Source organism: Cicer arietinum, chromosome 2 (genome assembly GCF_000331145.2).
Source record: "Cicer arietinum cultivar CDC Frontier isolate Library 1 chromosome 2, Cicar.CDCFrontier_v2.0, whole genome shotgun sequence".
Lineage (NCBI taxonomy): Eukaryota > Viridiplantae > Streptophyta > Magnoliopsida > Fabales > Fabaceae > Cicer > Cicer arietinum.
The window spans coordinates 18,334,407-18,339,676 of record NC_021161.2 but is presented as its reverse complement, the minus strand read 5'-3'; positions in this window follow the sequence as shown (position 1 = coordinate 18,339,676).

The window sequence follows — 5,270 nt, the reverse complement described above, 5'->3', positions numbered from 1 at the left end:
CAACAAATCAACAAGGTTATGAGATGTTTGACCAGAGAGTGGCAGCCAAAAATCACTGCCATAGCAGAATCAAAAGACCTTGGTAGCATGTCAATTGCCACACTATTTGGAAAATTAAGAGAGCATGAGATGGAACTGCACAGACTGAGTGAAGCTGAACAAACTGACAGAAAAAGAAAAGGGTTGTCTCTTAAAGTCCAAGCACATCAAACAAAGTCTGAATAAGAAATCTGCACTGAAGATTCAAACAGTGAGACTGATGAAGATTCAAAACTTGGACAACTGGTCAGAAAATCCAAAAAGATTCTAAAAAAGAAAGATAGCAAGCCAAGAAAGCCATCAAGCTCAAAGACTCATGACATCAAGATAACTTGTTTTGAGTGTGGAAAGACAGGACACATAAAATCTGAGTGCTTCCAATTGCAAAACAGAAATAAGACTTCAAAGGCTAAAGGCAATCAACCACCTCCTAAGACCAGAAAAGCCTACATTGCCTGGAACGATAATGATGAAGAGTCATCTGCATCTTTAGAAGATGAAGAAGCAAACACAGATTCAGAATATGATAGTGAGGTAAGTTCTAAATCCAATCCTTCTTATGATGAATTACATGACGCATTTAATGAACTGCATGATGAATATGTGAATGTAATCAAACATTTGATCAGTACTTAGAAACTGTTAGAAGAAAATTGCATGATGTATGATGAGATTAATTTGAAACAAGAGTCTCTTAAAGATACAAATCAAAATCTGAAAAAAGAAACTTATGCACTGAAATGTGATTTGGAAAAGTTCAATAGTGGTAAAAACAATTTAGATATGCTTCTTTGAAACCAAAGGAATCTAAATGTTAAATCTGGACTTGGCTATAGACAAAACAGGAATGTTAAAAAGAATCAGAAGTTTGTTAGATCTAAGCATATGCATGATGTCTTCACTAAACCAAATCAGAATTCATCCTCTACTGTTTTATGTCACTTTTGCTGCAAAAAGGGTCATATGGTTTTCAATTGTAAACTAAAAAAAACTGGCCAACAGAGGATGGAAACAGATTTGGAAAGTTAAGACACAAGTATTTGAAACTAACCCTCCAGGACCCAATTTGAATTGGGTACCTAAAACCAAAACTTGAATCATTTTTTGCAGATATGCTTGACATCTAGGACTCATTCATGGTACCTAGACAGTGGATGTTCCAAGCATATGACTGGAGACAAGTCAAAGTTCTTGTCTCTGAACTTAAAAGATGGTGGATTTGTTAAATACGGTGACAATAACAAAGGTAAGATACTCGGAATTGGAGGCATCGGAAACGAATCAGCTACAGTGATTAAAGATGTTATGTATGTAAAGGACTTAAAACACAACTTAATCAGCATAAGTCAACTTAAAAATGTCCAAGTAAGTTTTACTTCTCAGTCTTGTTTAATTGAGCACAAGGAGAATGAAGACATAAGGTTAGTAGGTAACAGAATCAATAACATTTACATGCTTAATACTTTGCCTGCTAGTTCTATTTGTTGCTTATTATCCAATGCTGATGTAAACTGGTTATGGCATAAGAGAGTGGCTCATATTCATATGGACCACTTGAACAAACTAGTTAGTAAACAAATAGTACTAGGACTCCCAAATAGAAAATTCTCTAAGGATAGGTTGTGTGACTCCTGTGAGAAGAGTAAACTAGTTAAGTTTGCTTTCCCCCCTATAGACTTAGTTCAAACCAATAGGGTCTTACAGTTGGTACCTATGGACTTGTTTGGTCCATCTCAGGTTAGAAGTTTTGGAGGAAACTTGTATGGTTATGTGTTAGTAGATGATTACTCTAGGTATACTTGGACATTTTTTCTGACTCACAAGAGTGAGGCATTCTCTATTTTCAAAAGATTTGCAAATTTAGTTCAAAATGAGAAGAATCAGAAAATAATCTCCATAAAGAGTGATCATGGTGGAGAATTCCAGAATGATTCCTTTAATACTTACTGTGAACAAAATGGAATTCACCATATATACTCAGCCCCTAGAACTCCACAGCAAAATGGAGTAGTAGAAAGGAAGAATAGGTCTTTAGAGGAACTAGCCAGATAGGAAAGCTGCATTACACAATCGTTTGTATAATCAATTTATGATGCACAGTGTTTTAAATTGTCAAATTGGAAACACGATAATCGATTGCATAATCGATTTTTGGTACTTAGTGTTTTATTTCTCTATGTCACAAACACTGGAATCGATTTCATAATCGATTTATCACATCTCAGAAGTCAGATTGCTGAAGCTTGGATTAACTCAATCGATTGGGAAATCGATTCTAGATTGGGAAATTTTTTTTAAAGAATCGATTGGATAATCGGTTATTTGGTTCTGACATCCACAAATTTGAGAAGTTTTCAAACCTCAAACCCGAGCATCGATTGGGAAATCGATTGGATCAACTTTATTTTGGACCTGTACTTATGTGAATCGATTTGGAAATCGATGCTTAGATTTGAAATTTTCTGAACTTATGAGGAAATCGATTTGGACATCGATTTAGTAAAGAAGGATCAATTACGAAATCGATTTGGAAATCGATTTACAAGACGTCCGTTGAGATACCGTTGAAAGTGGTGTAACGGATACTTTTCAAACAACGGTAACCTAATCGATTGGGCAATCAATTTGGTAAACCCAGAAGTGTAATAAAATCGATTGGGAAATCGATTCTGAACAGTTCTATATAAACCCTAAATCGATTTCTCAACCCACTTTCACCTTCAGTTCTCAGTTTTCTCACTCAAACTCAATCTTTGTTGTATCTTAATCCTTCTCAATCAATCATCTCAACAATCTTCTATCTACAAACTACAATGGCACGTGTTAAACAAACTGCTCCTCCATCCTCTTCCTCTGAATCAGTTTCACTAGGTTCATCTTCTACATCAAGTGAAAGAACACCCTCCCCTCAACCTCCTTCACCTCCAGCCAAAAGAGTTTCAATACCTACTCACAAGGTATTGGCTAAGGACAAGGGGAAGGATGTTGCCATCTCTCAAGAACCATCTAAAAAGAGGAAAGCTCATCCAACTGAGAAACTTATGGGGGATGCTATGAAGGGAGCTACCCAGAAGAAGAAGAAGACTTCCCCCCGACCAAAGAAGGTTCTGCCTTCTAAAGGTAAACCAGTTGAAGATACTTCTCTTCCTGCTTCATTCTTAAAAAGAAAAATCCAAGAGGCTAGGACTCTGGATTTTTCTTATTTTGATTCCAATGGGTTCACATTTCAAGATCACCTGAGATTTTACGGTTTGGTGGATTTCCTTTCTTGCTCTCTGGAAATTTACCCACGACTGATTAGAGCTTTTTACTCTACATTCAAACTCACCAACTCTGGATTTGAGGCTGAAGTGAAGGGTAAAAAGATCTCAATGACATTTGAGCAATTTTCCAAGCTATCAGGACTACCTTTCTATGGGGCAGCTATTGATGGAAAATCGAATCCAGACTCAACTGATGACGCATGGGAATCATCAGTGGACATGCATACTGCTATACAGGACCTGATGATCGAAGGTTTTGTTGAGAAGGTATCCCTTCCAACGGGTCAGATGAAAGTTCATCACCGTATGCTCATGTATGTGCTAACACGGATGTTAGTACCTCGCGCTGGAAATCACACAGTTGTACAAAGGCTGGATATCATCCTGCTATGGGAACTGTACAAGGAGCTCCAGATGAGTTGGGCTTGGATCGTGTTGATGAACATGGTGGAATCAACACACGGCAAGCTACTGCTCCCCTATCCCCAGCTGGTTACGAAGATTCTGAGGCATTTCAAGGTTTCTGTGGCCAATGAAGAATCTGTCAAAACCACTCTCACATTTGGTGAATCCATAGTTAACCAAATGCAACTGAAGCGCATAAACGCCATATGGACTAGAGCTCAGCCTACTACTAAACAAGCGCAGCCAACTGCAGAGCAAGCTGAGCCAGTCGAAGCACATTCTGTGGTCTTGACAAAGCTGCTGGAATTCATGGAGATTCAAGCTGCTCATAATACAAGAGTAGAAGCATCTCTCAAGACTCTCCAGGCATCGCTTGATTCCGTCGCTCAGGATGTGGCTGCAATACAAGAACATCTAGGCCTTAAGATGTCATTTGAAGATATTGCAGATATAGGCCGACAAGCAACAGAAGATCCAAACCCACCCAACCTAGATAGCTCTGAACCTCATGGAGAGGAGACACTTGCTAATGTTAATACAGCAGTCTCTACTTCTCCTACTGATAATAATGAGGAACAACCCTAGATTAGTTGACTAGGTTTTGGTTTCTTTGTTGATTTGTCATGTTCTAGTATTGTTTTGATATGTTGTTTTGTAATTTTTTTTGTGTATATATCTTATATTCTTTTTGTTTAATCACTCTCTCTTGTAATTTCTTTTTGTATTCAATGACAAAAGGGGGAGATTGGTTTAACTTGTGACTTGTGGTATTACATGATTGATATCAAATTGAACTTATAATTTTTGATCATGTAATGCTCTGATATATGATCTGATATGCTCTGATATCATAATGCTCTGATACGATATTACTGATGTGATATTAGCTCTGATGTGATATTGCCCTGTTTGAATGCTAACGGTCTCATACTTAAGTCTTTGCTAATGAAAATAAATCAATCAACTAATAAGTCAATTGATGAATCAATTGGGCAATCGATTGTCTGACTCAGAACAAGAGTTTTCACTACGCAAATCGATTGGGCAATCGATTAGTTAAAGGTTTTTAGTGAAACCTGAGTTATGGGCTTAATCCAATCAATTGGACAATCGATTGGGACATCAATTGAGCAATCAAATTTGCAAATCACAGAACCAACCATTTACTACATTAATCAATTGGTAAATCGATTGTGACAAAGTTTTTTTTATCAGGAATAAGTTTTGTGATCCAACAAATCGATTGGGACATCAATTGAATTAGATTTCTTAAACTACAAGTTTGTGGCAATCGATTAGGCAATCGATTGCAGTTAATCACTTATCAGAACCACTTTGAATAAATCGATTGGCACATTGATTTTGACAAAATAGCTGAGGTTATGTAACAAGCACAATCGATTGACAAATCGATTGACATAAATGACTGAGTCACTTTGATCAGCACAATCGATTGGAAAATCGATTGATGTAAAAGTCTGAGTCACTGTGATCAGTACAATCGGGACGAATCGATTGAAGCTAATGTTTAAGTTACAGAAAGGATTCAGCTCATTGCCAAAT